Source organism: Cyphomyrmex costatus, unplaced genomic scaffold (genome assembly GCF_001594065.2).
Source record: "Cyphomyrmex costatus isolate MS0001 unplaced genomic scaffold, Ccosl1.0 scaffold16, whole genome shotgun sequence".
Lineage (NCBI taxonomy): Eukaryota > Metazoa > Arthropoda > Insecta > Hymenoptera > Formicidae > Cyphomyrmex > Cyphomyrmex costatus.
Window position 1 is genome coordinate 498,243 of NW_017275609.1, and position 23,411 is coordinate 521,653.

Genomic DNA, 23,411 nt, shown 5'->3' on the forward strand with positions numbered 1-23,411 from the left:
GTCGTAAAACTTTCTTTTGAAAAATTATCGATGCATGGAAAACATTACAAGCTTTGAGAGCCACTGCTCAGTCTGATTGTTGGTTTTTCCCCTCCTCCCATTTCTTCCCCCTTTTCCTCTTCTCGCGATAGTATTGCAGCTCGCCCCGCGTGCGCCGTTGTATTTCATTGTTGTGAACGCATGCAAATTGCGATCCCAGTGCCGGGCCCGAGTATCAATTCTAACAGAATTAATTCGAGTGCAGTCATTGTTTTTTGCGCGTCACAAAAAACCCTCTATACGCGGGCGGCATCGTTTTGCCCCGCTACGAACAATATCCGGTTCATACGAACGGTTGCGCACGTCGCGTCGCCGATCTCTCCTTGCCGACCGCCCCGTGTGTTCCTATGGTAGTGAAATCCTGTTCGAAAATTGGACCGTAGGTCGTCAATATAACATCGGCAATCGATCATTTTATTGGTAATTATCGTCAACGTTTCGCCAGTGATGTCAGTGCTCAGCGAACAGCGTCAAAAAAGGATTGAGTAATATAGCGTCGCTAATTCGTAGAACTGAATGCCCGTGTTTCATCACGCGATAGCTTCCAGTAAATAACCTCGCTTTCAGTGACAAATAACCAAAATAGTACGATTATAGTGTTGATAAATGTAGAAAATATCAAAAATTTGTAAAACTACACGAGCCACTGTTTACCATTGCAGTTATTATGTGTTTATAAACTACTCAATATATGAAAGTAACTTAAAGAAAAATTGAAAAAATATTCGATAATATAAAAAAACTTATAATAAAAATCTTTGTATAATATTTAAAAAATATTTATACTAAATATTTATGTTACAGAAAGATGACTTTACAGCTGTCAGTTCAGCATTGCGCCAATATCTTCCTGAAAAAGATACTCCGTACATCTTGGACATCGATCTCGATTTCTTTAGTACTAAGAACCCGTTCAAAGATCTTCACGAACGCGTAAACCTCTATGACAAGCTGGCTCCTTTGTTCACATATAAGAGAACAGAATCAAATGATCCAGAGGTAAGTTTGTTTTAAATCTATACGCAAAAAAGATTTAATTTTTTTAATTAAGAAGGCAGCATATACATGTTTAATAATGAAACAATAAAATGTGTACGAATTAAAATTGTAAAATCATCAAATTATAGTATTTTAAGTATACACTTTTTTTCAAAGTTTTGTTTACGTTACCGATAAAAAATAGAGATACCAGATTTCGAATTTATGCTGCTTCAGAGAAGAAAAAAAATTAAATTTGAATTTACTCTTATCAAAATAAACACGGAGGCAATGCCATCCAATTATATAACTGTATGAGCCGCATGTGATGGAGTATGTCTTAGGTACTTCTTTAATACATCGAAGCAACGAGTTACTTATCTGTGTATTTGCATGCAGAATTTTTATCAATCGTGTTTTAAGAATATAATTGCCGCAAACACCATCGAGGATGGCTCGAACTAGAGTCGAAACGTAAATAACATATTATATATGATACATAAATTCGATACGTTAAAATATAATTAATTTTGAACAAAAATTGTATTGTGCTGCAATATAATTTTTTTAAAATTTAAAAAATTAAAAATAATTCGATATTATTAAATGTGCAAGATTAAAAGAGAAACAGAGACGAAGAGAGAGAGAGCGAGAGAGTACGAGAGTATTATCAGTCATTAAATATCTGATTTCACGAAAATTTGATTGGATTCGAAAACGAGGGGGCGAGAGATCGGGTAAATCACGACCAAGCCGGGTAGCTTTAGAAGCGATGGAATTTCGCGAGTTAGAGGATGGGAGCTACCGGCAACGAGCGGAAGATTTGCGAATAATTAGGTGGACCGACAATGGCCGCAGTCCCGTGGCAGGCCGGATACACAATGTGGCCTGCCACCAGCGGGATAATAGACAGAGAAGAACGACTCTATGGGGTTTTAGGATTCGACGGACATAATGGCACTGGCCTATTGTCTACGTAGCTGCAGACTGCCAACATCCGCCTCCGGGGTCGACCATGTCGGCTCATCTGCATACCAGCTTACAACCCTTCAGCCGTTTAGTTCCGAGCATCGAAACGTTAATTCTGCTCCGGCTACGCTATCTGTCAATGAATATCGATCGCGTGCTATTATTAGTATAGTACTGTGTCGCGTCGCGTCGTTTGACAAAATGAGACATTTTTAAGCTAATTAAAATCGATATGATGCGTTTTTAATTAATTCTCACGTGATGTTCGATGTGTACACGCGACTATCGATAAACCATTCTCGATAAATTTCCAATGAATTCCCATTATTCGAAAGATTCGCGATAAATTCGATTAAAACAGTTTTATTAGATGTGTTGGGTATTTTTAGCAGCACTGTTTATAAAGAGGGTCGTTGATCGGCAATATTTTCCGTCATTCTTATTTTACGATACGATCAATATGTCCCAGATTGCTCGTAAATAATTCGCACGATATTGATGTTGACAGGAAATAAGTATAAATTTATACTCAATTAAAACAACTGACTTAAATAATACCGTAGGCCCACTTAAATTCTTTTGTTATTTTATACGATTCATACGATACGTAGAACAATACATTGTTTCTGATTTAAATATACAAATATTAACTTAGGCTATTATATGTTTATTTTTTATATAATTTTAATTTATACGCGTTTGTATAAATTTTTAACTAAACGATTTAAAATATAACTTGTTTCAGAAATTAAAAAAGCTAATCATTCCCTACAGACATACATTCGCAACAGCTTTTTCGCAAAGTATAATTTGCCACAATATATTGTACATAATTATTAAATGATCTGAATTCTGTGAATATAGCTAGTCACTGTTGTAGCTGAATTTACTTAATTATCGGATTCTGGTAACTAACATCATGTGTTGAATGTATAACAAATTTTGTCGATAAAATGGAAATGTTAATTGCGTCGTCATTTATAAAGCGCAACAGTATGTTATCTGAATTTATAAATAAATTACAAACAAGTCTAATTACAAATATACATGTTTATATAATATGATACTAATATAAATATATAAGTATACTATATATTTATATTACTTTTATAATAAATTTATAAATACACATAAATGAAATAATTATATTTATAGCGGAAATTATTGGTTTATAAATTGCTGTTGTAAAAGATTTAGTGAACAAATATTTTTCAACATTGATATATATTTGCAGAATTTTTGTAAATTTCACTTTAAATTGTATATTCGATTTTTATGATCAAAATTATGCGATAGAGAATATTCATAAAGAATTATAAGGAATGTGCAATAAAATGAAATAATAAGCATACTATAAATGTTCAGCTTTTCACACAAGTCTCTCTCTCTCTCTCTCTCTCTCTCTCTCTCTTTCTCTCTGTGTGCCTCTTATATTATTTGCATAAGGTTTTGCATCGTATCTTTCTATAACCGATATGTACAACGGTTGCTGCATATTTAGTGAATCCTACTTTGCATATCTCCAATTGTCGAAAAGCCTTTGATCGTTTGTAATTTCTCACGGAGTACCACGCCGTGTGCGTCCTGCATGTCATTTAGAAAACATCAGTTATCCTCCTCGAAATTGCTGATTTCAAGGTCGAACAATTTAACTTCCCACCGTGGGATTTCGACAAGATGCATACCCTTGAACGTAGAACGTAGTCAAGCTTTGACATCCAGAATTGCTTTACCGTTATGTTAATGTAACGAATCGAGCCATTTAAATACATGTCGGTTAAATATTCGGTTCTTTTCGGTTTACACGTACCATGGAGGATAAGTCCAGTTTCTACTTTCAGTACGATGATAATGCAATACAAGAGAATGATGCAGCCGTTGCCTCTTCGAGATCAATTTTAATAAATCTTAATCGCAGCACTGATTTTTTATCAAATTATTTTTTTATTCTTTTATTCTCTTTGTGGTTTTTTTTTATCTTCAGATAGAAATTGTAGAAAGAAACACCTGAGTAATTATAACGTTTTTAAAGTAAAGAAATTATTAATCGATAAGTATACTGTAGTTCGATTTGTGGAAATTTTTCATCTTTTCTATGCATATAGATATACGCATATAATATATTTATATCTATACATATATGTAGATGCACAGACCCGATGATTTCGATTTAATATATGCGGGTCAGACGGCGCTACCTGTCTTACCCTGAGAACTTGGTGGTGCATTGTGATTGTAATCGCCGGCTGCAGGTCACCCCGTAGCCTAACCGAGGTCAGGGTCATTCCTGAATTATTTAAATTACGCAATCCACATTCCTTCGTCTAGGCTCGTACAAACGTACCGCGATCTTTTGTAAAGAATGATTACGTGGAAGAATCAAAGAGTCAGCCTCTTGTAAGAAAACAACCAACCGCATGTTGTGTCTACGATTGAAACGCGTTTCTGACTTCAATAGTGATTTAATTTATGACTCAAATTCTTACAAAAAATGGTTACTATTTAATATAAATGCCTCCAATCATGATGGAAATTTTCCTCTAGATTAATTATCTATTTTTACGTATAGATTTCTTAATAAAAATTTGATTATTTATTTACCAGTACCATAATTTGCATATGACACTTAACGTAGCTCGAATAACCCCAATAATTCAATATTTCTCAATGAAAATTTAGATTATTTAATAAATTTAGATTAAATAAATTTTTAGATTATGTAAATAAAATAATGAAATATATAAATCGTTATAAGCGAATATTTTAATACATGAACAGTAATAAAAAAAATTTGATCAAACGTGTTTATGCTCCATTTAGCATAACCGCTTTGCGTTAATTCTCCACATCATGGGTGTTGGGTTCATTTTTTTCATGAGTTAATCGACACGTACGAAGTCTTGAACGGCGGTCCGCGGGGTGTATTTTGCGTAATTCCTTTCTCAGGATCTGCCACGCGATGTCCCACTGAGATCCCTACGAAAGAAGAAACGACACAAGCGGGGGGTCCGGTATGCAAAGCGAGATCCGTTTTTTGGCCGCCCCGAATATTGATGTATAGCCAAGTATGTAGATGAGCGTGAGAATGCAGCTCGTGCCGGATGATGGCGCGAATAGGCGAACCGGAAGTAAGCCAGTTCCCCCATCCTCCGTAGCTCCTGGTTACTTTTGCCGTGTACGTGTGCATTCATTCTTCCTCCAAAGCTGTATAGTATATACTTTTGTCATTTTACGAATACGAAGACGTAAATGCAAAAATCGAAGCAGTGTTGAAAATTTTTATACGACGTTTTCAAAGTTATGTCTTTGTAGAAAAGCAATTACATGATATATCCCACTTATAGGATTTACAATTTGTTATGTTCTATTATAAATCATACTTTCTCTGTAACATATATAATCTGTACTTCAGTTTTTGTTACAAATCCTAAAATACCGCAAAAATTTATATTGTTCAACAATGGCGTAAGGGGTTGACTCAGCTTAAATTGGCGCTCGTGGTTTCAAAAGCGGAAGCGAGCTATTCTGCTAGCATTTGTATCCAACTGGTTCTACCAATTTCGCCAGAATTTATTGGATTGATCTAGTTGTTTGACTAGAATAACCACAGCATATTCTGATAGAATAATATATGGTTTACCAACGTATACATATATACCATGTTATTGTAATCTAACAGGTATGGAACTAATATTACCAAAATATTGATTGATATAATTTTAAGAGATAACAGATTTTATTTATATAAGTACTTTTTATTTATATATAGATTTTTTAAATATTTTTGTATTATGTTTGCAAAAAAATCTTTATTATGTTATTTCTAGAGTTATAAAAGCAATGCTCGCTATTTTTTTTATCATGATTCTGTTGCTCATTTTTTAAAAAGATTTAAGAAAATACTTTATCATTGAACAGTCCACGATCAAAATGATAAAAATTTATTGATTTTATTCAGCGTTTAATTTATTTCTATCAATGAATCCGAATTTTGCAACAAATGCAGCTTCAGTAGAAAATGCAGGAGCGGAATTCAAAGAGCAATAATGTCACCTTCGGCAAGATTTTATCACCCCTTTATTCTCTCATTTCCCTTTTACTTTTGCACTCTGTCTCGCCATCTCGTTTGCTCTCACAACGGCCTTCTGCTGCTGAAATATCTGTTTAAACCTGCTCGAGGTACGAAAACGGGACGGAGATAAACAACAAGGAATTAAATATACAATAAAGTGCGGAGTCCGGACAGCGAAAGGGCGTGGTGGGGTGGCGAGATGGTAAAAGAGGGAAACTCCTTTACCGGCCGCCATTCCGCCTCACTCATCCTCTCATGCACCCCAACCCTGGGCCACCCGCATAAATAAATCCAATTGGCTCAAATAAAATGTACGAAACGAAGTCGCGCCAATGGCCGGGCTATATTTTATTTTCTCTCATTTTCCCTTCCTCTCGTGCGGCGCTTTCGCTCTTTCTCACTTTTCCTTCTCCGCCCAGTCTCGCATCATCCCTTTCCGTATTCGTCTGTAGTTCTTTTTCTCTCGTTTTACTCTCTCGTCCGCTTCTATCCCTGCGACGACGGTAGGATAATTCAATCTCGACTTTTCACGGATTTCCCATCAAAGGAGACATACCGGTTACGAGCTGAGAGATTTCTCTTTCTCGGCGCGTCTGCAGTTGCTCTGACTTTTTGAATCGAAACCGTCCTTATTTCTTATTCGGTTTTATCAACCACCTTTCGTACATTTTCTGTCACCACAATATACACCTTTGAACTTACGTTATTTACTTCATATTAATATTTATAATATTATTGTTATGTTATAATGTTACATAAATTATAACATTGCAATTTATTTATAACTGATTTACACACAGATGTATATTCAGATATAATATTAATATTATTACGTGAAGTTATGATACATGAAAGTTATAAAATTTATAAACACCTGGAAAAATGAAAGATGTTTTTGAATTATTTTGATATATAAATCTATAAAGATATATTATTATTAACTTAACTAAAATTGTAATAAATTAACAAATATCTAGATGTTTATACACATTGTAACGTTATAATATAACAAAAATATTAATCTTATATTATTTGATATTTTATTAATATTTAATATAATCTTAACAAAATTTTACATAAAATGTCATTCAGTTAATTTCAATGCAGCGACAATGGATATATTGAAAAGCGTAATATCGTTGAAAATACATTGCATAATGTATGAAATCACGTTGTTACTTGATATTTAATTAATTTATGATATAATATATCAATTACATTTAACTATATTATTAATCTAATAATTGTACATATATATAGAGCTTTCAAATCGATTTTTTTTATGTTTCTCTTCAATATTCGATTCCATCATTTATAAAGTATCTAAAATCCATGAATAACGAGGTATTTTTGTTTCATAATTATTAATTTCATTTAATGTTCTTGTCACAAATTGATTTAAATATATTGTAAAGTTTTTCCGTTTGTGATTTTGTTGATGTGCGAGAATGCTTCGGTCCACGTGGATCAGAACACGTGCAACGGTGGTTTCGTCATTAACAAGGTTCGGTCTTCGTGGAAGGAGGCAAATTTCGTTGGGGCAGGTCACTTTCGTAATTACCTCCTCTCACGAAAGTCCCAGCTCGAACTTCAGTCTCGGCGACGGTGGCGGAGGCGGCGGAGGTGGTGGTAGCGACGACGACCCTCCTCAAGGTCGTCTCTCATCCCCCGCAATTAAGCCCTCCGACAATTAGATCGATAAACGCAAGGAGGCGCTCTTTATACTTCTCGTGCTGGGGCGTTTATGCGCTCCGTGTAACAGCCGTGACTCTCTTTTCCTTTCTCCCGCCCTCTCTCTTTCATTCGTATCTTACCGCGACGATAATGAATCGCTGAAATTACAGTATACCGTTGAGATCGACCCGAGATTTCTTTAATAATGTTACCTCCCTTTCACGTGTAATCTTCGATTAACCAAATACCTAGTATTCATTATAACTCCGTAATTCAACTCGAATAAAATATTTGGAAAAAAGAGAACGTATAAATGACCGTGCTATATACATTACTTATCTCTTATATTGAAATAAGAAATTAAGTGTCGTGCTACAAAACTTCTGAATATTTTAATTTTTATTTATTAATTTTATCAGTATTGAAATCATATTTTTCAAACAAAACATAAGAATTTATTAATTGTATAATTGTAAGAATAAAACAAAATTACTTATTATATTTACTATGACATATTTATTTAATAGGATATTAATTTGGAATATTGGAAAAATCAAAATTTAGCTGTTTCTTAAAAAGCATGCAATCATTTTTCGCGTAAAAGTATAAAATAGGAAAAGTATTCTACAATTTCTGTAGACATAGTTAGAATTCTAAAATGTTATAGTATTTGGAAGGGTTGAGGGAGTTTATTTTATGTCCGGCGCACCCCTGAAAAACCAGATAAGAACCAACATCGCCATCTATCGTAGATGATAAGAACGAAGATTTCCTTTGCAGTTTCCGGGGAAGCCGCAACCCCGTTGGATGACGTGACGAGCGACACCGACGCCATGCGTCCAAGATGGCCGCGGATCGTTAAACGGTCACGCGCAAACTCCTCAGGGGATAGAGGGTTGATTTGGGGGTGTCTCTGCTTCTTAATAGCGTCGAAGAGTAGTTACGATCTCAGATCGTCACAGCTAACTTATCAGACAGTTTCTATTCATCATTAGACGCTCAACGCGTGTCAAGTGTCACAACTAAACAATAGTTTGTTAACATTGTTTATTTCTATTAAACTACGTTGCAGTCTTCTTTATCAAATTTTATTCAACAAGTCTGTTATATATTATTGATAAGTTCTTGTTTACAATACGTAATGTTTGCAATATACTTTTTACATTAATATCACATAGGTGTTTTTTTTTAATTTTTCATCACAAATGATTATATTTTGTATTAATGAATGAATATATATTGTGTGCACTGAGAAAAAATTTATTAAATTTTACTACATATTTTTTTCAATAGTACCGGCTAAACATTTAATTGCAGTCAATATAAATATTTATTTAATAGAAAATGATAATTAAATCAAATTAATGATTCTTGTACCAAATAAATATATATGTTTACATTTAGTAAATATATTTAGTCAATATATATTTAAACAAATATTCGTTAAAATTAAGTAATTTATGTTTCTAGTGTATACAATACTTAAATATATTCAAAAGTTTTAAAATGACATGTACAAGTTTAAAAATACGTTGAATGCACTTATACATGTATATATAAGATCATCTTACATGATTTCATTTTTTGATAAGAAAATTTTACATTAACTTAAATTTTACATTATATCGTAACTAAGTAATATGGATTACAATACTTATAAAGGCTTTTAAAAAAAAATGTAGAAAACTTCAAATAAATATTTTATATTTTTGAAGCATATATATATTCAATTGCCTAAATCGGTGTGAACTTTTTGAACATGTTATTTTATGTTTTTGAATATTGTTGAATCTATACATATATATATATATATATATATGTATATACATATATATATATATATATATATGTATATACATATTATACATATATGTATGTACGTATAAAAGGCCTTCGTAGCTAAAAGCTTAGGATACGCTCGCTAGAAGAGATATGAATTCGACTCCCGGCCGAGATAATATTCTTCGCAAAAAATAAATTTATTTACGAATTACTGGCATATTAAGATTTCTTTAATAGTTGTCTAGTGAGGATCAAAATTTAATTGTGATATTATTTTAATGGTTCAGTTGCGTTTTAAATCTGATAAAGTTTTCTGTGCGCAGTCCAAAATGACTACAAATGTGGTATTATATATATGCAAGTACATATATAATATATAGATAATTCACTTCATTCGCTCATATTCATAATTCATTTAAAGCATTAAAGATCCAGCTTCGGACGTTATGATCAATATATTTGTTATTTGTTGAGAGTCTTCAGATATACGATTCGATAAGATTCTTATTGTTTAAATATATATATATATATATATTTATATATTACTACTTTTGCTTTTTTAAAATAAACTTTCTATCGGCAGACATACATTTTTATTCAGATTCAACTAGTTATCGATTACTTTAAAGATAAAAGTAATATCGATAAACTACAATGAAAACGAGCAACGAAACTTCCTGACATGTCAACGGCCAATATTTAATATACTTTGTAAGCATGACGAAGGTTATCGCCCTTTCGTCGAACAATTGAAGAAATGACAATGATCATTACTTTGAAAAGGGCGATACAAACGTAAGGGCGTATACGATTGTGGCGTGCTTGCGCTTTTCAGCATGAAGCTCGTTGCCCTTTGCGCGGAAACACCGTTTCTTACTAGCACGTACATGCTCAGGCATATTTAAGTATTAAGTAAGCGACCACACAATATAGTATTGCACATGTCATTGTATGTATTGACGCGTCATGCATTCGACACCATATGATATATTGGAAGTCATTGCTCGATCTTTCGTCGCACTTTTACGCGGCGATGCGTAAAAATACGCATGCAAATTTCAACTGATCATTAAGTAAGACCGAATACTGATCAGTGAACTAAAGGCAGCTTAATTTAGTGTCCTATTATTCAAAATATATTTTTATAATTTATTGTGTTAAAATTTCTAATTTAAAAATTAAATATCGAAACTTGAAAAATTGAAATATAAGTAGCAATTATAAACATTCGAAGATCAATGCAAGATTCAAATCTTATAAGATACCAAAAATACAATCTTTTTCTGATTTACTGTCAAAATCAAACAGGAAGAATGTTATTTAGAACAATGTGCACATAATATGAAGTGAACGTCCACAGTGCGCAATAATACTTTTTTCCCTCGTATATTTTTATCACATTTTCTTCTTTTGCTCGAAATGTGCCTGCATGAGCATCGCCACGTAAACACTTCAATATAGAAAGCAGCATTTTTCGATGATTCTCGTTGGTTAAAATTATACGTAAGAGACAAGAAGTGACATCACAGTTACATCGCGTTTTCCACGGCAATGTGTGACATGCCCGTACATTTTATCTATAAATAAGTCACTTGTGCATATCAGAAAGTTTACGCGCGATGAAAATGTCTATAGGCTTATGTGTTATCGATCTTGTCGTTCTAGAGCGCTCTAGAGTGATACGTCGTGACACAAAGCGACGTTTTAATGACAGTGATTATTTGCGATAACAACGCACTTGCCGAAACTTTGATAAAGTGACGAACCGCTCTCTAGAGAGTCTACGATCATCGAGGTCAAAAAAGACTGATGTATTATTCGGTATTTTACAGTGCTGTTTCATAGCGCAAATTGCATTGTTGATTCACGATTATGGAGAATATGTAATTTAATATCGAATTTATCTTCATTTTGGCAATTCGGTGCCGCGCGTGACGCTAGTTTACCTTTTATATATTACAATAATTATTTTACTACAAATTAGTATCCGTAACTGTATATTGTTTCATAAAGAAAAAATTAATAGGTTGATGTAAAGACAACCGGTATAGAAATGTAATTGCAACCGCGATTCTCTTGAGGTCGCAAACTGATTATGTTGGTAAAAAATACTGCTAGTAAAAAACAGGGACTATTTAACTTTCGTTAAATGATCGCTAATGACTCTGAACAACGTCATAGATGGGAATAGAGAAGATCGTTCTGTTTGTCGGTTCAAAGACTGACGAGTATCTATGAAAAGAGTCTTGATTGCAGGATAAATCGTCGGAATCTTAGTTGCCGTAATGCGTAATGCGAATTCCTTGCTGATTGCGGATAGTTGTGTTTAACAGTAAACCCATTATCGATAGCAGATGTTGCGCGGATGAGTGTTAATGTTTCGTAATGAATGAGATTACCGTGTAAGTGCAACCATTATGTAATCAATGATTATGTACATTATAGAACGCGCTATTGTTGAGTTATTAAGTTAAGAAAGAACCATCTCTGTAAGCAGATCTGTCTAAAAGATATCTTAAACATCCACGAAGGAGACTAAGTAAACTATGCGTACATTATATTTACTTATCTAATCTACGTTTTGTAGAAAATGAACCAAATTATTACGAAATATGTTTTTGATCTTTTACTTATGATAAGTCAAAGTCTCGTAAAAGACAATTTAGAGGATTAATAAAGATAAAGAAATGTTACTTGAATAACAAACACTTCTTTATCTCGGTTAATCAATGAGTTTAATTAACGTTTCACAAAGCATTTGTATACTGCTTCTCGAGTAATCTCGGCACACGGTGTATCTTTCGTTGCAAATCCGAATGCGAATTGCCTTTCTCTCGACGCAATCCGCAAATCAACGGCGAGTCTAAAATCACAGGGGCATCCAATTGAACTCCATGGCGGCTGTCGGTGTCAATGACTCCGGGGGACCGTATGTCGCGAGCTTCGAGCACGGTTGATTTCGATCACCGGGTACACGCATGCAGCACGCGCACGATCATACAAACACGTCGTATAGCCATTTTCCGCGCCCTCCTCCTCTCCCGCCCCCATTTTCTCCCTAGCCCAGTCTTCCGTAGTCACGTAATTGATGCTCCCGCGAAAACACCGTCAATTTCCAGAGCACATGGTTCCGCGATATGCTCGGCGCATAAGCGCATGACCTCCCTACAGGTGGTATGCAACATAGAATGTAAGAGCGCATTGAACCCGCCAACTTGCGACGAAAACGCCATGCGTACCGTATTGTTCGTGACAATGAAAGCCAATGACCTTTTGGACGGAAATATGAAGTTTTGCTGAAATTTCGTGCAGCCAAAATTTTATCCGTTGCTTTTTAGACCGTATGGTCCCAAAGAGAGATAAATACAATTTACACGTGAGGTCGTTGAGCTGACGCGCAGTTCAAAGTACTGCGGATTAATATACGAGTATGAATATCTCGATGTATTTTATATTTTGATTTTATAATAATATATTTTTGCGTTATTACAATAATTAAAAATTGCTTAATACTAAAGAGAATTATTCATATGTCAAATATATCTTATATGAATGTCCTATTAATTAAATAATATTTTTTATTTTAGTAAAAAGTGTATATAATATATGTATATAAATAACATTTACATCTACTTTTTCAACTATTCTGATTTAACAGTATTTATGAAATTTAATGTTTTGTTACTTTCATTTTATTTAACATAGAAATTTTTATATTACAATTTTTATATAATATTTTTTTTACATAAAACGTGTTTTTTATATAATCTTAATTTTTAGCAATTTTTTTATAATTATATTTTATTAATATTTACATATTTAAAATTAATTTAATCAGTATAGGTATCTCGGAGAAAAATAATAGATACTATTTTGCAAATTTATATATATCATGATTTAAGATAAAGTTCAAAATTTGTGATTAATTGATTACAGTTAAATGCTATTTAATTGTTTCAAGAACAAACAGATGGAAATAATTGATACGTATAAAAGATCAGTTATTGAACATCATGGCTATTAAAAAGATTTGGTATGTCAATGTATCAATGTCTTGATAAATCGTCGATACGCAATGACTTGCTGCACGAAAGAAGACCGCGCATATCTCTCGCAAATATTCACGCATATATTCACACAGATTTCACGTCATGATAATTTCTTCATCATCAAGTGCTCTTATAAACAGCTTACGTATTCTGAATCTTAATTGCAATGCGATAATCTTTTTTTAACTGGTTCTTAAGGAAACAACAAGATGCTGGAAGTTCAAACTATCGTTATATGTTTCGATAATTGCTACTTTCCGCGATAATAATCATTTTCTTTCTTGTCTGTCTTTTCTGAGATATTTCATAATGTATCAAATTTCTTTCCAGAATTGTATGAAGCTCCGTGTAGAGAGATATAATTTTAAAAGCATGAGATATTCAATATTGTAAATTAAACATATATGAAAAATAATTTTTATCTGTGACAATGAGTGCAAAAGTATTCTTACAGAGGAGATATTTAAACAAAAGTTCTTATTTTTAGATAGAAAACATTATATAACTAGCAATTTATTAACAAAGAATAAAAAATGAAATGCTATATTTTTCAAAATTATTTTACATAAAAGGACGAATAATTATAATATGTATATTATTGTAATTATGAGAATGAACAATTATTTGAATTCACAATTATATTCATACAGTTGAGAAATTTAGCTTCTAAAATTGAAATGTATAATCTTCTATATCAATAGACCATCACCACCGATGATATCATTCTTTCCGCTACGCCTCTGATTCCATAAGTATGATTTTATGCTAGCACTCGGTTTCTCAATGTACGCGTAATTTACAACTCGTAATAATCTAACGTGGCATGATGGACCTGACGAAAGAAGCTATTGATAGACGCTCGTGTGGGCGAACGAACTTATCCGCGCCTACCATTTCAGTGGAGAGAACACCACCGTTCAACACTTTCTCAATCTCAGGTTAATTATTGTTAATTTTATCGTGGGTTATATACGAATCGCGAATATGCTAGACGCAAATGTTTCTTCATCGAAGAAAAAGCATAATAACAGTTAAATTTTACTGTGTAATGTAAAGTATTGATGGAAAGGAATCATACTTCAACATGCTTTAAAGTAATAATACTAAAAAATTGTTGAACTATAGTCGTCATTACTGTACGGTAAGCGTTCAATGCTGAACGATTATAGTCGCTGTTAGTATTAAAAGAGTTCAACAATTGTTCATTTATTCTCAGCCTTATACACATGGAATTTCACGCAATCTTCCACATGCCAACGCCGGCGATCCCTCCAAGATTATTCGAGAAGGCGCCGACAGTGATGCAAGGTCGATCGATTTGAAAGTGGTACCTTGTACACCGCACTACGTACAACTAACATACGTGCGTTCAGATATGAGCCTCATGCAAAGGCAAGCCTGAATATGGCACTCGTCAATCCAGTATGTAGATTCGCGCAGGTGTCGCTGAGTTTGCTCGACGTAATTTTCAATTTTAATTGGCCGGGAAGGAGGAAAATAAGAATACTCTCGCACACGAGCACCCACATGCTCACTCTGTAATGACACATAAGATCTCGCATCAGACTATCCTAGCTCGGACATGACGCGCAGATCATTTCTGGATCACTCTATCTAAACATACTAATCTTGCATTAAATATATGAACGAAACAACGATAATCATCTCGACAGAATAAACGGGTAATTAATGAGCAATTATTTCAGAGGACAGATATAAATTTAAGAAGTTAATTAAGATAACGCGTTTTACCGTCCGCGAATATAATCTCAAAATTAATAAAATAAATATTATATTGAAAAATCGCGTCTGCTGATATGGTTTATGCTGATCGAAGTGTCAGACGAGTAAGTTCTTGGTGAATGAGAAATTAATAATCTTCAGATGAAAGATAAATAAAAATTAAATAAATATTCAACAGGATCCGTAACAGTAAAGTGTACTTATTTTTAATGTTAAATTTTCATGCCCGGCGTTTGAAAACGAAATAAAATAGCTTTCGAATACGTATTCGTGTATTTAATTATTGTATATTCGACACAAAAATGGATCAAAGAATTTAGTTATTTATTAAAAAAATTAATTTTTTTGCAAAAATATAATTTACAAATAATTATTAGCATACTTTGTTTTACCTGAATGATTAAAAAATTATTGATACTATTTTATTTTATAGCAGCAAACGCTTAATTAATCAAATCCACTATTATTCCTACAAAATAAGCTACAATAATTGTAGCAATGTCACCTATCTTCCTGTCGAACAAACAGTTAGAGGTATGCTTGTATAATTTTAATGATGATTAATTAATGTTTGTCAAAAAATCATTAATTTCACAGATAAAACCAGAGATCTAAACACGTACAAATTACTAATGGCGTTTTAACATATTAATTCCGAGCAAACTTATGCTCATCATTTATTTATTAAAATAAAGTTATCATGCGTACATTTTCCAGAATTTATTTCATTATACGAGTGGTAGGTACGCGCCGGTTTTTCGCTTCATTCATTTTAATGAAACAAATACATCGGTGCCTAATGATTTTATTTTTACGTTGCGTTCATTGAACCGGATCGGTGCTTTATTATATATTTCTCTTTATTACGCTCGAAAAATATCTTGCCGTCGCGACCACGCGCAGTCATTTTAATTTATACGAAACGCAATTTTGTCCGCCGACTAAAGGTGTAATTAGCTTCAAGCTAATGGCGAGAAAAAAAATTCCGCAAGAGGGGCTGTGCGCTTTTCTACCGGATAATACGTGGAAATGCAGGGTGTAGCTTTCCCAATTAATACTGGAAATCGAAGTGCCCCGGGATATTCCCATTAACTACAATCACACGCGCTGTCGGTGCGCGCGATTTTTTCCATTACCTATGAACGGTACCATTTTCCCATTACTTGTAAACGCCATAGTAGTTAAAAAACCGTAGGATTTTAAATTAATAAATTAATAAAAATATATTTCGTAAGATTTTATTTTCGTTTTTAAACAATTTTTTGTGAATATTTAAAAAATGTCTTGACATTTACAATATTTACAATATTGTAATATGAAATGAAAGATTTTCTATTTTTTCTTTAATCACATTCTTATCGAGTATAAATAAATTCTAAATAAATTAATAAATACGAATCTAAGAGAATTAAAGGCTAACAAATACAATCCATTTTAGGGCGTTGATTTTTCGCCCGAAAATTGATATTTTAAAACTAGTATGCATAGTATGCGTAACACGTGTAAAATTTATAGAAAAAATCAAGAAATGGCTATTTATATTCAACATTTTCATTATCACAGATCTTTAAATCACAAAAGTATATTGTTTCGGTGCTATTTATTTAATTTCTTTGTATCTGCTAAACATTATGTTAAGCACCAGTGACTGCATCGACATTCGATAATTGTAAGATAATTAGTTTCCTGTACGCGGTCGAAAAGCGGATCTCATCTATATCGTATTCATAGCAGTTTCAAGAATTCATGAACAGACGGACGCGTTAAACCACAAGAAAGGAACAGTCTTTCAACTTGGACTCGAGTGTCTAACTTGTCGCAAGTTCTACAAGCTTATCCTTATCCTTCGTAACTTACTGGGAAGTTGCCGTTCTTCGTTTTCCGTAACATATTCCGTGATATCTAAGAATTTATCGTACAAATAGTTATAATAATTTCTACGTTTTTGTTATTTATATACACATAGATATATAAATTATATTAAATATATTACGAACAGAGTGTGCGAATAGAAATATCAAATATGTGAAAGATGTTTCAATATTATACATTTTTTATTTAATTTTTAAAAATCAAATAAAGAATTATATCTAATAAGTGTTATAATCCAGTTAAATTATTAATTATATACTAATTGACTATTAACTTACAGTTTTTACAATTAAATCCTTCGTTTTTACATTATTTTTATGAATTAAATTTAGAACTATATATTTATTTAAAAAGTTTGTACGAACATATATTATTTTTTTTGGTTTTCGTCTTTCATCGAGATTCATTATTCTGAAGATGTTGTACATCAGATATCCGCGTAATCAGTGAAGTTTATATCGATCTCCGATGTTGATCCTGTAGATCCCTCGCGATAAAAACTATGTACGAGCGGATTTATGAAGCATGTCTGCCAGAAGATCGAAAACGCCGAACAGTACGTGTTCGTATGGACTTCCTTATCTTCCCCTTTCTTGGCCGATGTTTCTTCTTTTTTGAAATCCATGTCTGAGTGATGGTAACGCCGGAAAAGGATCCATGCACGTATATGTATACTTGTATATAATCTCGGGTAGAGCAGTATCGAGGGTGGGATTTATGGAGCATGACAGAGATTTACAACGCCTCTCGCGTCCGGAGGCTTCATGGATCGCTGAATCGAGGGGACCTTGTTCCGCTCGCTTTCGATCCTCTCGATCTCCTCTCGATAGCTACGCCGCCATCCGCACCTGTAGCGCGTATCGCGTAAACGTGGTATATCGAATGCGTCAAGAGGCGTAAAAAAGGAGAGTAGAAATAATTGGCGAAATATAACGATGAAGAGTTGAAGAGAAAAACACAATATACAACCTAAGAATTTTAAATCTGGAAAATTAGGAATCTAACAGTACTTATTTAAAGAGTTCAAGAGGACAGTTAAACTCAATCGATAATTCAAACATTTCTAATTCAAGTATTTTAATTTTGAAGTCTCAATACTCCATTATAGTTAAGAAATACTAACTATTTAAACTGTACTGAATCGTTAAATTTTAATCTAAATAGACTGACATTTATTTAAAATTTGAAGTTTATGTGTAGTAGAGAATGAGATTCTATTTTTCAATATATTGTAAGATTGGAGAAGATGACTTGAAATTGAACTAAAAGGATCGAATTATATATCTTAAATAAATTGTTTTGTTTTACGCACCATTAAACTGCGTTGCTGCGACTTTTCTTTTTTTTAAATTATTATTTTTTAAACTTTAATTTTTTTAAGTATTATTAATATCGAATATATTTTATTGTCAAATATATTTTATCTGTGCTTTGGAAAAATTATACGGTGTAATTAAAGATTTTTGTATGTAGCTTAATAAATGCAAAATAGATATAACTAATACATATTCTTTTTTACTTAGAAAAAAATAGAAATGTTATTGGACATTTTATCATATCTTACAATAGTTGATTAATTAAAGAAATAAAAAATTTTTATAATTACTTTCTTTTGTCCGAGAACTTTCAGTTTCGCGGTTAAGCCTCGTATCGGATCTGAGCGGGAAGCAGTCGGTTGGAGGGCGTAAACGACGATAGGTTTATCGAATAACGGCACAGACAATCGCATAAAAAAGGTGCTGACAATGTAAGCGAATGGTCAAACCTGACAAGCCGGCAAACACGCATAGTAGATAGCAGGATGTTACCGGAAACATGTCGAAACGAGCGAAAACAAAGCCGGCGTTGCCTCTCGTTGCATCGACGTAACTCGTATTACAGAATATAACTTGTATATTATTTAAAAACTGAAATATTTTTATATATAAAAAAGGAAAAAGAAAAACATATATACGCTTGAGTAATGTAAGCATCATGTTTGTTATTAAATTAGCAAATGACGTTTATAATAGAAAATAAAGACAGGTAAGATTATATTAGTAATTTTAGATACTATTAATAATTTGTAATTTACGTTAATGAAATCGAGCTCAATCAACCAAAATTACGTTTACATCGTCAGTGGGATAGGATACACACGGTAATTTATTATACACGCCAGCCAGCTCTATTCGATGCAGAGGCCTTGTTGATCAAAGTTACCGAATCATCCATCAGTGCACCATACGCGAAACAACGCTCGGTGGAACTTGATCGCTGATTCATAATCGACGATTCGGGATGCGTTTGCGAGAGCATTGTGAAAGATACGAAGAGAGGGAGGGGGAGGGTACACGCGCGGGAGACAGAGAGGCTTTTCCGCTGTCGAAATGTTGCTGTACTAAAATCGAATCCCATTTCTCGTTGCGTGGACCACGGGTGCTCCGCTAATTAATGTTTACGATTTCCATTAGCGCGACGCGACCGCAGTCGCCGACTTCCTGCGAGGGGAGAGGCTTGTCCGTACGTGTGCACTTTGACGCAATAACGTCGCTTGTGCCTTCATGCAAATACGCATCGCTAACTTCAACAGATAAAAGAGAAACATATATTTACTTTTACGCATATTCCTATATTGCGTATACGTTTAAATGAAACATTATACGGTTTTGTTGCAACACAAAAATTAGGCCAGATATCTGAAGATAATATTGAAATAAAATTGTTTAAAAAGAAGCGTTCACAAATTAACAAATGGAGAATTATTCAAGTTTTACTGATATGCGCTTCTATTTGCAATTTAAAAAAAATTTTGTTCTATTTATTATTTTCAAGATGCCTGAAAAATCTAGTTAACTATGTAATGTATAGAGTAATAATAAAAAATAATATCAGATATATTATTTGATAAAAATAAAATAATACAATTGAATTCATTATTTTATTTAGTAGATATTAATAATGTGAATTTTATATTAATTTACATAATAATTGGGTAATATTACATTAATTTATATTAATTTATTATTTATCAATTTTATTATTTTCATTAATTTTTCATAGTTAGGTATTGAATATTAAATTATATTAAATTTTAAAATAAATTCTAAATTCAAGCCCTTTTTAATATACTATTTTTAATAATTTTATTTTTGCATTTATATGTAAAAATTAAAATATTTACTTCATAATGAATTCAACAAGTATTATAATCGCATCAATTTCCGAACTTCATACACGAAAATTTGCGTCATACGTTTAGTAGAGTTCGATGACCGAAGTTGTAAGCAATGTGCAGTCTTTATGTGTAGTACAATGAAATGCAATTTGCGTTGAATGCGCAACAGCGCCAGGTGTAAGGTTCTGCAGAAACGGTAGTCAAACACTATACTTCAATACTACGTGGAATCCATTAATTTTTAACTCTTTCTATGCTGTGTAAATCGAATCTTACGCAATCTTTCATCATTACCCGTGTCATTGGTTAAGCTTTTATGTATTTATGTCTAAAAAGAAAACTACAAGCATAATAATAAATAAACTTTATCCAAACAAACATCAGATTTTCGCTATTGAACATTAATTTGTTCTCCAAAAATATCAGGGTGGAGTTGGCTAAGTCGTATCTCTATTGTATTTTCTAAACGAAACATTTTTTTTTAAAGATAATAACTGATATGATGCTGATAATATGGTTAAAAACTATCATTTTTGTTTGTCTTCGAGTCGTCTATTTACGAGCGACATTCAAAATTGATTTTGTTCGGTGTCTGATCTAAGTTTTGATACAATTTGCCTAAGGTGTTAACAGTACAAGGTGGGTAATTGAATTATAGTATCCTTTAGGGTTATATAACTCGGTCTCCAAATCGTACCAAAAGCTACTTTTTTTTAAATCTAATTTAAACAATAATTTAATGTTTATTTTCGCAGAAGTATCGTTTTGTTTTATTGCCAAAGTTTAATGTAAGTTTAGAAATATTCTGATCTCTTCTTTTGTTACAATTTTGTTTAAGCGTTAAGGGGTACGATATAGGCGACTTCCCCCTATAGATATTCAATTTAATATTTTTTTGAATTATATAGTATTTTTGTAAATATTTTGTACATATTTATATAATGTCAAGCATAATCAATCAAATATTTATAAAAATTAAAGGGCAACAAACTTCACAATTTTTGTCTCCAAACTCTTCTTCAAATTAACGAAATCTGTAACCGGAGATGAATAGACATAATTTTCAAGTGTATGTGTGCATGTGTGTAATCATGTACATCTTTTATATTTATCAATAAATAATATGCATATAACAGGAGGAAGTATTTTGAATATGTATATGTAATAATTTCGAATAAGCAATACAAATCTCGCAAAGAAATTTCCCCAGTCTAAAACTTTTAGCGCTAGATTTCCAAATCGTGCAAGAGAAATGGCGAATCGGTGCGGGCTGTTTCGTCGTTGGGGTGAAAAGCAAACGCGTGTGGGAGCACTTAAACGGGGGATGGATTCCTGTTTTTTCGCTCGTCCAATCGCCACACCACGGGACAAACATGGCGGGCGCCATAATTTATGCACCCCACCTTTTCACGTGCGTGATTTTTGTCAGGGCCATCCACGTACGTGGATATACGCGCAGCGTGGAAAAACGGGCAGATGCTGTGCTTTGCATCTTCCTAAATACCGATCCCTTTTGGATGTCAAATTCGTCTGAAGAAATGGCACAATCATGCATTTCGAAAAATTTTGCGATAAGGAACTAATTATCAAACATAACATAACCTAAATTTTCTGGCAAATAAAAACCAATAGTATTTTTCTATAATTTTTTTTTATACAAAAACAATTTGTATTGATTGTAATGAAAATATATTGAAAATTAAGGAATAGTGATATTAAAGAATTATTATGTTATTATTATTAAGTTTAGACTAATAAGAAAATAAAGGATATTGCCATAAAAAATAATTTTAAAGGAAATATTAATAGAAATTGTAATAAATTTTCGTTAATGTCATTATAATCTCTAAATTCTTTGAAATCTCACTCTTTAAATAGAACCTTCAGCTTATCAGAAACTGATCAGTACAAACAATACTCAAGTTTAACAAGTGCACTTCGATTAATGTGTTAAGAGAGAAAAAATACGAACACGCATGTCTTTTAGTTTCATGATAATTCTCATGTAATAGTTGTGCAACGTATTCACGTTAGCGTTAAGTTTCAAAAGTCAACATTATTCAGATAAATGCTATCTCGGTTTTTTACATGATAAAGGATACCGTATGTTCGAGAGATCAAGCACAGTCGACACGAGGCGATACAGCATGAGATGTTGCTCCGACTAAAAAATATTAAAAAACGGGAGCAAGAACGAGAGCGAGACGAGGCCAAACCGGTATTGTGTGGTTAGCCCTTTATCATATCTTCAAGATAAGCTAAGGCCTTTCGAGTGCACCGGTTATCTCAGCCTGCTAGCGATCATTTCGTACATGTAATGCTAAAAGTTTTCGCTTTAATTTAAAAATTTAATCCATAAGGTTTTTCTAATACAATTTTTCTTATCTCTCTGATTTTCTCTCACCTTCAAACTGTTAAAATACATTGAAAAAATTTCATTATTAATATTTTTATGTATTTTCATTGCTCACAGTATTGCTATTATTTTATAATTTTGTAAGCTGCACTTGCAGAAGTACATATTTTTTATTTTTTATAATAAAATGAGGATTTTTTCTTAACATATTAAAAGTTTATTACGATTACATGTTTAAATTTAATTTTTAATATTTAACATTCAATTTTTATATATATTATTTTTGAATTTTTAACAATTCATGTCTTATGTTAAATTTTAAAATATTTTACAATTTTTCACTTGTTTTGGTTTTACTACACACTTCAGAAAAAATACATTATTTTTAATGTCTTCTGTAAAAATCTTTTTATTTACTTTAATATGCTATTTTAACCCTAGCTATATATATATATATATATACACACACTGGGATCCAAAAAACCTCAGTGCAATTTGCTATAAATCGAAATTTTTTACGTTTCTGAACTTTTCTTTTTCTTTGAACCTACATATCTCGAAGTTCCTTAATTCTATCAACTTTTATACATTATATACTTGTTCCTTAATAAATTCATCATTCGATTGAAAAAAAAATTAATTGAAATATGTCCATTTTTACGGAGATTATGGTAAGGTGGGGTCCCAGGATTCGAATGTGTATATCAAGGGTACAAAAAA